At 40.0% G+C, this 13,459-nt stretch overlaps 1 protein-coding gene across 1 annotated transcript in view; it reads left to right on the forward strand.

The window, feature by feature from the left end:
* The window catches only part of Zbed4 (zinc finger BED-type containing 4), a 33,861-nt gene that overhangs the window by 8,043 nt on the left and 12,359 nt on the right, over positions 1-13,459 (forward strand). Inside the window, exon 2 of the transcript XR_005286771.1 lies at positions 6,191-6,239. The gene's annotated coding sequence lies outside the window, so the exon portion shown is untranslated. The remainder of the gene's footprint in view (positions 1-6,190; positions 6,240-13,459) is intronic.

Genomic DNA, 13,459 nt, shown 5'->3' on the forward strand with positions numbered 1-13,459 from the left:
GCAAGGATTGAGGAAATGGCAGATTGAAAAAATTGAGACAGAACACACAGAATGGATTCAGAAGGTCTGTTGGTAATACCAACCAACCCCAAGTTTATTTCTCGGCCAGCATATATACTAATTATAGGCAAAAAGCAAATCAAAGAACAGCATAATCAGTTAATCACCTCCCTACACTGTCCTCAAGAGAAAGAAACAAGTAGCTTCATCTGTCCCTTGAGTCCTGCTAGCAGCAAACAGTTTTGATTTTGGCTGGCATTCAACAGCCTTTGTCTTAATAGATAATGTGTTCTCGCTCATGGGCAGAATACTCTTTTCCATGGGCTTAATCAGAACTTTCTCATAGCTCTTAAGTATACTAGAGCAAGCAGAGCAGACAAGCTTGAACTCATGACTGTTATGTCAAAATGGACTCCAGATGGAAACTGGACATGTGGGCTACCATAATTCTTCCGTTTGTTTGTTTGTTTAAGGTCCCACAGAATACCTCAGATGACTGTGCCTGGCTTAGGGGTTCCTTACCACATTCCAATCTTATCTGTTGTGGGAGCATGAATTTCATCATTCATGTTCTGTCTTTGGTTGAAAGGAGGCAAAGAAAACTTACATGTCACTGACTGCTAGTCTCTGTATCAAGTTTAGGGAAGTGTGCAGAGTTTTACTCTGTGAGTTCATAATCAGCTTGAAAACTATAGGTAAACAATTTATGCCCAACAGAATGCAAGCTCCAATAACTGCAATACTACTAAGAAGTGAAGTAAATGCTGACCATGATGGAACAGTCTTTAAATTGTTCCAGAATGTCTAAAGCTGCTTCTGCTGCATTAAAATCTAATTTAGCCTTTTTTATTTCCATAATCTCTTAATGTAATTTAGCTAAATCTAAGGATTCATTAAAATCATGCCAAATTCCCCTAAGATGTGCTTTAACTCTTTCCCATTCCTCCAAAGCAATATTTTTTTCAAAGCATACAGGAATTCATTTGCCATACCCAACATAAGAAAAATTTTGAGCAATTGGGAACCATGAGTGGCAGATCAATCTAAAAGTCATGTATTGTTGACTGTGACCACAATTTCTTTTCCTTCCCAAACTCCAGTATGTAAAATAGGTGGATCAGGAACATAGGCCCAATAAGTCTCACTTTGGCTTTTCTGGATGTCAGCAACATCAGGATCAGCATATCTCTGCTCCACACACCACACCAATTGAGCTTTATTTTCATTATGTGAAAAAACACAAACATGCCCCACCTCATATCAAAACAGTATCAGGACCTGTCCATAAACCATTAGACCTTTCCATTAGACCTGAGTAAATTCTGTAGTGGTGCTTTCATGTCAAAACCAATGAGCTGCAGATTTTCCAGCAGCATCCACATTTTAAAAAATTTAAATAAAATGCATATATGGTAACTGAAGGTGTAACTCTTCCCCCATTTTTTCCTTATTCTTTGTAATTGAGTCCTAAAACTCCCATGTGCCCTTTTAACAGTTTTCTGCCCCTGAGATGAGTTTGTTTCAGAGACTGATACTAGGATTTTAGCAGCATTAGCTTAATGATACCTAGACAAGAATTGTTATTTATTAAAGGAATCAACTTGGAAATGAGAATGGGGACTAATTAGTATTTTGTCTTATTTTTTTAATTTATTTATTATGTATATAGTGTTATGGGCACCAAATCTCATTATAGATGGGTATGAGCCATCATGTGGTTGCTGGGAATTGAACTTAAGACCTCCGGAACAGTAGTCAGTTCTCTTAACCTCTGAGCCATCTCTCCAGCCCTGTCTTATGTTTTTTTTTTATGACAAGAAATTTCCTTTTGATATAACATGGGACAGGGATGAGGTGTTTATTTTTGTAATTACTTGCTGCTGACCTTAGGATGTTGTTCTTAGGGTCCTGGAAGGATAGAAGTTAGTCAAAGACAACGAGGGTCATTGGAAGCATCTGGTTTATTGACCAGCTGAAAAGAGCATTTACATTGGCTGGATTGGTCCGTGTCAACTTTTACAAAGTTTAGGGCTCAAAAAGTTATTTGGAGCAAGTTGTCAACAACTGATGCTTGGATGAATGTGTTAGCCAAGAGGAAACCTGTCAAGATAGTTACAAACTAGGAACAAAAGTTAAATTTTATGAACTCATTTGAAACTTTTAGACTTATAGTCTCAGTAATTGAGGAAGGTGAGGAGTTCTAAGACCAGGAGAGAGAAAAAATACCATAATCCTTCTGACTTGTGAGAAGTAGATCCAAGTTTTATGACTATCTCAATTATTTGAAGTTTATATGACTCTCCATTTTATAAGACACAAGTTTTAGCTATATTAGCATTATTAAATAGCACTGATAGTATTGTAGAAAAAGCAGGTAATAGAAATCTGTGAAACAGCAGGTGTAGACTCACATCCTTGAGACCTAGAAAAAGTTATAGATTTGGGTTAAACAGCATGTAAGCCTATATTCAGAATACTACCAAGAAAAATGTAAAATCTTGAGCTTGTGACACAAACAGCAAGCAGTCATTGCTCTGTTAGCTTGTCACAACGCTATTAATGCTAAACTTTGAGCTTTTGAAGTCCTAGTATAATAATATTATGGAACGGGAAAGAAATCTCATTGTTTATTTTTTTGGAATATTCTCTTGGACCCATATAATTTAAGATTTATGCCTTCAGAGCCTTACACCCTGTATTGATACCTTTAGGTCTCTATATTTTTTTAACCCTCAGAATTTATATAGACTCATACATATATTTTATAAACATTTTTTCTTTTATAGACATTAAGCAGTTAGAGTGCAGTTTCATTTAATTAATTATATAGAACCCTGTAACCTAGAGGATTACAATATGTTGATTAATTATTAACTTATATTTTGAACCTCAGTCTTTTACCTTTAATGAGCATGATCCCATTTGTAACATAAATATTTTGCAGTGAATAATCACCAGCTATTTAATGAAGAAAACCAACCAGAATTAACATGGTTAATTCTCTTACATATTGTATAATTTCCCTTTAAACTCAATATTGTTTATAGATGAATTTTTTATATTACTTTAGTCTCTTGTTTGATTTTTTTTGACCTTTAGACATGCAAATTTTTATTAGTGTCTCCTCGTGATTTTTTCAGCAGTCCAGAACATTGTATAGATACATTTCAAACGAACAGAAATATATATGTGTGTGTGTATCATAATAGGAATAACTTCAATTTGTATTAACATATAAAACCCTGTAACAACGTGAAACATTTGAGATTAGCAGCAGCCTTTTTTTTATTCTTAATAATTTGTACCCAGGGGCTGGAGAGATGGCTCAGCAGTTAAGAGCACTGCCTGCTCTTCCGAAGGTCCTGAGTTCAATTCCCAGCAACCACATGGTGGCTCACAACCATCTGTAATGAGATCTGGTACCCTCTTCTGGCCTGTAGACATACACACAGACAGAATATTGTATACATAATAAATAAATACATATTTTTTAAAAAATAATAATTTGTACCCAATTTCCTGAAATGATGGCAAGTATTTGTAACCCATTGGATCTAAATGGCTAAAACCCATGTATTTTTTTTTCTGTAAGAACAAAATCATAATTTTCCCAAACATGTATCTATGACTAAGCTTTTCAAAGTATACAGGTTGGTATAATTTAACATTTTTTAAAGCAGTATCAGGACAGAGAGGGTTAAGGTGGGAAGCTGTTGGCCAGCAGAAGAGACTGCTGAGTCTTGAGTGTTATCACAGTGAAGAAGAATTTGGCTTAAGAAGGAAAGGCTGAGGAGCAGCACTGGTGGGCACAGAGTGTGTCCTTGGCTGCCAGTGTTCCTGAAAAAAATTTTTGTTAACTTCTCCAGCTACAGTCCCAGATTTTCAGTTCCTCGTTCATGCAGTTTTTAACTTTAGGTAGTCAGTTATCTGCCACCCTGTTCACATGAGCATGTCTAGCCCCATACTTTCCTCTCTGCCCAACTTAGTATACTCACCCCTACCCTCTACAGGAGCTGCTGACTGACATAGACAACTAGGTACCAGTACTACTTAAGCTTTTCAGAGACTTGAACACAAGCAGAACAACAATCTAGAAACAGTCAAAACAGACCAGGACAAAGAGCACCCATTCACTTAAACCTTTCTAAGTCTCCAGACTCGTACTCCTTTCTGCAAGGAACCAGGGACACACATCCTTTACACATTTCAACAACTGAAGCAACTGCTGTTTCCCTTCCTTAATACCCCTAACCTTTGAAATATCTATAAGTAAATGTACATATTCTAAAAATTTTGCAGTTCCTGATGTTCTACTTGGGCACTCTGGCTTTTTAATTATCTTTAAGTAAATGTACAAACAGATGTTTACTATTTCCTTGACCCATAATTATATTAACACGAGTTACTTCTTATTTTTCATGCTGTGCAGCCAATCTTTTTTGCATTTACACTGCACGTTTACTTACTTTTATATTTACAACTGTGTGGCTTCTGAATAGGTTCACTACAGTTCCACTTTTCTGAGTGCACTTTTTAACCTACAGTGTCCTTCACAAAAATCACCCATATCCAGCCCCATGTTGGGTGCCACTTTTCAGGCCAGTGTCAACAAAGTCAGCTATGGTACCTGGAGGGGGGCACAACTTCCTAGAATCAAACAAACATGAGAACATCTTACCAGAAATTTTGGAATACAGCAAAGGCAGTTCTAATATGGAGTCCTTACATTAAAAAAAAAAATCAGCCCAATATGATGGCACAAGCCTTTAATCCCAGTACTCAGGAGGCAGAGGCAGGAGACTTAAGTTTGAGGCCAGTCAGGGCTACATGGTGAGACTCTGTCTCAAAACATTTAAAATAAAAAAAAAAAAAACAGGCCTAATGAGGGTCCTCAAAGTCTTTTGCTTTGTTTTGTTTTTCAAGACAGAGTTTCTCTGTGTAGCTTTAGCTGTCCCTGAAACTCACTCTGTAGATCAGGCCGGCCTCAAACTCATAGATTCACCTGCCTTTTCCTCCTGAGTGCTGAGATTAAATGTGTGCACCTGCCTGGCTCTCAAAGTCTTAGTAAGAACAAGGGAAACCCCAAATCAGTAGATGCAAAGAAATAGCAGATATCAAGGTAGAACAAAGAACTATGTAAAGGATCCACAAAGCAGACCAGGAACAATGCTCAATGAAACAAAGAACAATGTAGACAAGCAACAGTGCAAAGGATCATTGAAACAGACAGGAACGATGCAAAGAAGCAATGAAACAAAGCACTGGGGTTTTGAAGACAAAGTTGCCAATTCTTTGGCTAAGTAATCAGAAGTAAGAATAATATGCCCTAAGTTAATATTTGTGAGAAAAGGGGCACATTATGATATATACTGCTTAATTCCAGAGGATCATTAAGAAATAATTTCAAAAATTTACAAATTGGAAACTCTGGAAGAAATGGGTAAATTTCTAGGCACATACCTACCCAAATTGGACCAAAAGGGTATGAACAGCTTAAAGACATCTATAACGAGGAATGCAATCAAACAGTTTAAGATATTTCACCTTTTCCATTGGCCTGGAAAAGGTGAAATATCTCAGTTGGTAAAGAACTTGCTATGGGAGTATAAGGACCTAAGTTCTAGAACATGGATAAAAGATGGGTCCAGAAGTTTGCATATAATCCCAGCATTCCTACAGAGAAATGGGAGGCACAGGCACTTTGGAAAGTTCTTGGAAGCTTGTGAGCCAGCTAGCCTAGTGTACACACAGCAAACCATAAGAGATGCTACTTCAGACAAGGTAGAAGCAAGGTTGTCCTCTGACCTCTACATGCAAGTGTCCTCAGTGTAGATAAATACAGCTACATTCTGTGTGTACAGGCAACATGGCTCACTCTGCATACAGAAGGCTGATGGTGTTATACATAGACAATGGTAAATAGAAACACTCAGGAAGGAGACAGCCCCTTCACACCACCCTAGATAACAGGGTGAGGGAGTCATTAAACTTGCAAAATAAAAGACAAGTACCCCTAATCATTATATCATTTTATAAAATAGAAGAAAACCTAAATGCCATTAGGGAAATGGACAATTGATACAAACAATTCACAGAATCATCCTGAAAACTCACACTTACATTAACCATGTGGGACAGAGAAATTCCATCTCGAATCTTCCTGAAAACTCACAGGCTTTCTGCTTTGCAGGTGGAAGCACACCAAAATGACAGCCACATGAAAGACCTGGCCCTGTCAGGTGAGTGGTGGTAGCTTGCAAGACAGGCACAGCAATGCTCTCCCTCTGCCCAGCATTCTCAGGTCTACCTCTACCTGAAGATGCGCCTCAAACAATGTGTCCGCAAGGGTAATACAAATGCTACAGCTCTGAGGGCAAAAGTTTCTCCACTGTAAAAGGGCCAGGGAAAGAACACCCTGACCCTGACTTGACCCCAAGACTAGGGCCAAGGACTTGAAATCCCACCAATCCCAGACCACCCTGGAGAGCTCCACCTCCCCCAACTCTATATAAACTCTGTCTTCTGCTCATTTCCCTGCTGCTTCTCACCTCAACAGCGGCAGCCACCCTCTGGGGTTTTCCCCTCCAATAAATCTCTTGTGTGAGGTTTGTGCTGTGTGGCACTTTCACAGGAGTCTGGCTACTGTAACACTTTTGCCTGAGCAGAGCTGTAACGCTTCTGCTGGGGAAGCATGCGATGATATTTTGTTCATGCCGTAACAAATCAAGCTTGTCTGATGGTTAGAGGGCTGCAGCACCTACACCCACTGCAAGTGTTACAGCTCTGAAGGGAAAGGTATCCTGGCAGTCAGGACCCAAGGAGGACCTCAAAGCCATACCACGCAACAAACCCAACGCAAGAGAATTATTGGAAGGGAAAAACCCAGGATGGTGGCTGCCTCTGCTCAGGCAAGAAGCATCCAAGAAGTGAGCAGAATATAGGGTTTATATAGTGTTTTTGTTGGGGGGGAGCACTTTTCAGGGTGGGGATTGGTGGGATTTCAATTCCTGACCTTGTGCTTTTTAATCTGTTGGGGGGTAGGAGCTGGGTCCCACTGTGGCAGTTGATGTGTTCTATAGGTGGAATCTGGGAGTTGAAGATTCTCAGGGGACGGTCCTTGGCCACTCACATGCCTTGAGGGGCTTACATTTATCCTTTGAGGCACTGAAATAAAAAAGACCCAGAAGACAAGCTACATACATAACCATGGCAAGCCTACCTGGTGGAATACCACGCATGGATGCAGGATTTCCAGGTACCGGTAGATGACAACAGCCATCTACAGAAAGAAAATAAAATGTCCATCTTTGTGTAGCATGAATAACAAAAACCCAGAGATAGATATTGGGGTTCAACCTGAAGATCAGAGAAACAAAACAGCCAAGCGGCTAGAGAGCTCTTACTCTTATGTAATCTTCAGACTAAAAGAGACAGGAACTCTATTCTATTCCTCTCTAGTGCTAGGACTAAAGGTGTGCATCATCACTGCCTGGCCTCTATGGCTAACTAGTGTGGCTGCTGGGATTAAAGGTGTGTAACACCACTGCTTGACCTGTATGGCTGACTAGTGTGGCTGTTTTACATTCTGATCTTTAGGCAAGCTTTATTTATTAAAATACAAATGAAATATCACTCTATTTCCTCTTTTTGTCTAAAATAAAACAGAAGGCTGTAACTAATATAACTCTCTCTATATATATATAATAAGTACAATAACTACAATATATACAGGTAATAAATACATCAACAATTTCTAGTCCATTTGCATTTGACAATTTCAGAGAAAATATATGTATCCTCTCTTGGTGAGTCCAAAGTCTTGTACCTAATTTACCTTCTATCATAATTTGCTTTTTGCATCTGGTAAACAAGGAAAACAATAACTATATCTAGTCTGCAATTCCCTCAGAGACCCAAGAAGGGAATAATATTAACTGAGTAAGCAGGAAGTACAAGCAAGTGACTTCTAAAAATGTGAGAAATGACAGAAACAGCTGGCTGCCTGAACAGTCACCCAAAGTTCCTCTGCAAAGTTGGAACATCCATTTTTGGCCTACAGGCCTAGCATATCCGATAGACTTTTCTGTGAAGCAAAGGTATAGTGAAGAATCGATCTTTTAAAAATCAATAGCTAGCCGGGCGGCGGTGGCTCACGTCTTTAATCCCTGCACTCGGGAGGCAGAGGCAGGCGGATCTCTGTGAGTTTGAGACCAGCCTGGTCTACAAGAGCTAGTTCCAGGACAGGCTCCAAAGCTACAGAGAAACCCTGTCTCGAAAAACCAAAAAAAAAAAAAAAAATCAATAGCTATAAGAGGCCAGCGTTTAGGTAATAGAGAAGGCAAAGGAATTCCAGACTGTAGAGGGCCCATTGGCTGAATCACCTTATTAAAAGCTCTTAGATCTGTTACCATTCTCCATTTTTCAGATTTCTTTTTAACAACAAATACAGGAGAACTCCAAGGGATGGTTGATTCTTCAATATGCTGATCATCTAGTTGCTCCTGTACCAGATGTTCTAAAGCCTGTAGTTTCTCTATTATAAAAGAAACTGCTGTACCCAAACAGATTTGTCTGTCAAACATTTTAAAGGTAGGGCTGTTGGCACCTTTGAAATATCAGCAACTGTTGTGCCCTGTTCTTGTACAACCTGAATGGTAGGTGCCACTTCTTTATAATATCTTGTAATATTTTTCCCAGAAACATATGTTAATCTGGGTATTTCATTGCTGTAACAAATCACATCCCCAAAAATTCATTGCTATGTTAGCTACATATGATTTGAATATTCCTCTCTGCCCTTCTGGTCTTATATATTCAACCCATCTCACATTATGCTTTACCTGAGATAAAGTTCTGATCCTCCCAAAACTGAACACTTACATCCTGAAGAGGCCAATTTGGATGCGAAGAGATTATGATGAAATTATTACATCTGCACCTGTGTCTATCAGACCTTCAATGACTACATTATTTATTTGTATTTTTAATTTTAGTCTTTGTTCATTTATAGAAGTTTGCCAAAATACTCACTTTATGGTTTCTCCTGAATTTTTTGTTCTCTCTTCTATAGCTGTTCTATTATCCAGAGCAGTATGGTTTTTTATAATAAGCATTAGGTTCTTTAATTGTTCTGAGAAAGAGTTTCCTCTACCATGGCAGGAAATGACTGAACCAGATTTGGCATAGGAGTCTGCTTACCTTGCATATCTCTTGTTGACCTACATTCATTAGTCCAATGCCTACCTTTGCCACACCTTCCACACAATCCATAACGGAGGGTTGTTCTGAGTGGATTATTCTTAGAAAACAGAAAAAACATTGTTCTAGAAATGCACTGTGTACAATACCTTTTAAGGTGACCTTGTTTGCCACAAGTTTAACATTTGACATTTTGATTTTTCCTCAAACCTCTGGAAATCCCCTCTCCTATAGATGCATCATCATGGACATGAGATTCAATATTAGTTGAATCTCAAATCCATTTCTCCAAAAATGCTGACCTTGTCATTAATGGTCTGATTATCTTTTTGAATAGAAATTGGAATTTTCTTTTTTTTTTTTTTTTTTGGTTTTTCGAGACAGGGTTTCCCTGTAGTTTCTAGAGCCTGTCCTGGAACTAGCTCTTGTAAACCAGGCTGGCCTCGAACTCAGAGATCCGCCTGCCTCTGCCTCCCGAGTGCTGGGATTAAAGGCGTGCGCCACCACCGCCCGGCAGAAATTGGAATTTTCAAAAGCCAGAAAGTCAATTACTTGTCCAGCTTCTGGTTTGGTATTATTCTATTTTCTACTGACGTCAGTCTTTGAAAGAAATTTGTAAAGTTTCCTTTGGGCCCTGCATAACTTTAGCAAATAACTCAATTTTCTTTCTTATTTCTCTAATTCTGTCCTAAGCATTCAAAGCTGCTGTGTAGCATAAATCCAGGATGTGGTCATTATACACAGCTTGCCTTTTTATAGTAGCATAATCTCCTTCTCCAATAATTTGATTTGGGGGAGATTTTCTTACCTCTAGCTTTACTCCATTATTCAATAATCTTAGCCTCTTCTCTGAACCAGGTACTCCATTGTAACTGTGGGCCATGCTCTAAAACACCTTTAACCAATTCTATCCAGTCTTTAGGGATAATTCTATTACAAACTGACAATGAACTTAACATTTGCTTCACAGACCATGAATGCTTGCCATATGAGACTATGACTTCCTTGGGTCTCCTTAACATTGGTACAGGTTAGTTCTAACAGAGTTTCTGTCATTTGGCAATTCCTGTAAGGTTACTGGATATATTAAGGTTGGTTGGTTGAAAATCTTAGGCTATTCTTCTCTATTCTTATAGTGCAATGCTGAAATTTGTTCTCCATTAAATTCCTCTGTCTGGATATGAATATCTCTGTGATGTTTTATTAGGTTTTTCTAACACCTATATTTTAGCACTCAGATTAACCAACTTTTTTAGTGATAAGACAAAAATGATAAAGCTGATGTTTACAACTGACATTACATGAATCCCATCTAAATTAAATATCCTCTCATTTAATCATTTCATTTTCAAACTGTCTATCATATATACAAAGACCCAAATCCCTCCATTGTAATAGTTCTTCCCATTTTTTAATGTGGGGGGAAAATCTCCCTCTTTTAACTAATTCCTTCCTTTAACAATCCCCAATTGCCTTACCAAATCTACTGGCAATGTTGATGAAGATATGAAGTTTATTGCTGCTGCTAAGAACAGTAAAAGCCGGAATGGACTTCAAGGCAGCTACCTAGTTTACAGCAATCCAAGAAGAGGGTTCCGGGAGAGCCCACAACCTATGGTGGAGAGAGACAGAGAGACAGAGACAGACAGAGACAGAGACACAGAGAGAGAGCTGTCTGAAAAAAAAATGCACAGATGATTGTTCTGAAAAAGCACGTGTTTGTGTGTATGGGGGAGGGTGGGCTGCCTGAAACCAGAACCAGTCAGTCTAAGGCAGGTGAATCCTGTGGTGTTTGGAGCCCAGGTGCTTCTGGAGTTTGGGTGGCAACTGGAGACTGTTTCAGAGAGGCTACAACAGGAAAATCCCAAACTCGCTCAGAGGTTTGGGGAAAAAGAAAAGAAAGCCTAACCATGTGGCGCTGGAGCCCCATGTGCAGCTACAGCCTGTGCTGGTGGTTAAAAAGCCACAGGTAAGTGGCTTTTTCATAAATTTGTACCCCAATTGTTGGGTGCCAATTGTAGCATGAATAATAAAAACCCAGAGATAGATACTGGGATTCAACCTGAAGATTAGAGAAGCAAAGCATCCCATCCAAGCCACTAGCGAGCTCTTACTCGTATGAAATCTTCAGACTAAAAGAGCGAGTTCCTGTCTCATCCCACCTTATGTTCCTCTTTAGTGCTAGGATTAAATCTGTGCACCACCACTCAGTCTCATGGCTCACTAGTGTGGCTGCTGGGATTAAAGACGTATACCACCACTGCCTGGCCTGTATGGCTGACTAGTTTGGCTGTTTTGTGCTCTGGTCTTCAGGCAGGCTTTGTTTATTAAAATACAAATGAAACACCACTACATCTCTGCCTGTCTTTACAAAGATAAACATAAATAATGACACTAATGACCAAAAAGAGGCAAGGTGTGCTGGAACACAGTCTCAGAATGGAGTCATATAAGGGGAATTCTGAGTGCTTGTGAGAAAACGCCAAGAAAACAAGAATCTTGTGACCTCCATTTCTTCAAAATCACAGAATTGTTCTTGGAATGTGCTTTTGTGCACCTCCCAAGTGTAGCAGATAGGAGTGACTTTAGACAATTCGTTACACCTGGCTATTGTAGTTTGTATACATGCCTCTATGAAAAAGCATGTTTGTCATGTGTGCTTGTTCTTAGGATTGTAAACGTTACACGTGACTCTTCTTAACCCTCAGGGTATCAACTGCCTGGTGTTCTGAATAAAGTTGGCTGTTGCAGGAGATGTTAGTCTACCTCATTTTCAGGCTCTATCCCACCCCCACCAAGTTCCACTACCTTTAGAATGTAAACAGGGATGAGAAGGAAACCTCCCTGTGCTTGCCTCTAGTAGTGGCTTGATCCCTAGAAGCAGTCATGCTCTACAAACTAAAAATGTCGGGAGTGTGGTAAAAGCTCATAAGACTGAACGCGAAGAGCAAAGGCTTGCAGGCACACACAAACACACCTTATCTGCACTTCAGATGGAAAACAACCATACCGAGGCAGGGCAAGGGCCATCACGAGAAACTTACCGACAGTGTTTGCACACCCAGTCATGGGCAGGGGAGTGAACTGCAAACAGATCTTGACCTCCCTCTGGCAAGTTTGTTCTGTGCAGCAAACTGCACAGTAATTCCAGAACTACTTAATGTGTACTTTTGTTACTGAACAAAGTACCAAGGGTATGGATACTGCCAAGAGCCACGATTGTTATTGTGGAAGGGGATTGTACTATTGTGGCATGGAGGATGAGAATAACTCCATGACATGGGATGAACTGTATGGGTATTAGGGCTGAGGATATAGCTTAGTACATGCTAGGCTAGCATGCATGAGACCCTGAGTTCAATCCTCAGGCCTACCAAACAGGTAGTATAGATATGGCCCATGACTGTCCATACATGTTCATGTGTGCACATGCAGGCATGTACAACTTAATCTGTCTACAGGAAGGCCTAAGAGCAGACATCCAAAGAGCAACAAGGACACCCAACTCCAGATCCTAAAATCGTTCTACTCCAAAAAGAGCCAGGGCACTTGAGACATGACTAGTCCCACAGCCCAGGAGGACACACACTTCGGAGTGCTGTACACCAGAAACATTCAAAGGGGCAGCCCGGGAGGACACAAACTTCGGAGTGCTGTACAACAGAAACATTCAAAGGGGCATGTCACAAGGTAAGCACCAAGTGACAGGGCTCCCCTTGGCACATCTCACACCATATAAACACCAGAATTAGGAATGACTTACAGACCATTGCAGTTAAGTAGTAATCCAGAGTACACAGAAAATAAATACATGGATGTGGATACGTATAGGTAAGGAACAGGGAAATAATGTCTGAGAGTGTTCAGAATGCTGATTGGGGGTCTGCCCTTCAGCCACCACACAAGACTGCATCAGGACACATCTGTGGTGTGTGTCATGGTCATGCACAGAGATCTGCACCTCTAAGCTGAGATAGACCAAAGGTTATATACTTCAAACCACCAGCTCTCGGAGACTTAGAAACGGCCGGGGGATAGCTCAATTGGTAAACTGCTTGCCTTGCAAGCATGGTGACCTGAGTTCAGCCCATAGAACTAATTGGGGCGAGGTGGGGGGGAACCCAGGCATGCATGTGGTATACACTTGTAATTCCAGTACTTGGGAAGCAGGAGATGTGGGTCCTTGGGGCTCACTTGCCAGAAAACAGAAAAATGGTAGATAGTGCCTGAGGAACAAAACCCAAGATTGTTCGCTAGCCTT

The sequence above is a fragment of the Arvicola amphibius genome, chromosome 9 (genome assembly GCF_903992535.2).
Source record: "Arvicola amphibius chromosome 9, mArvAmp1.2, whole genome shotgun sequence".
Lineage (NCBI taxonomy): Eukaryota > Metazoa > Chordata > Mammalia > Rodentia > Cricetidae > Arvicola > Arvicola amphibius.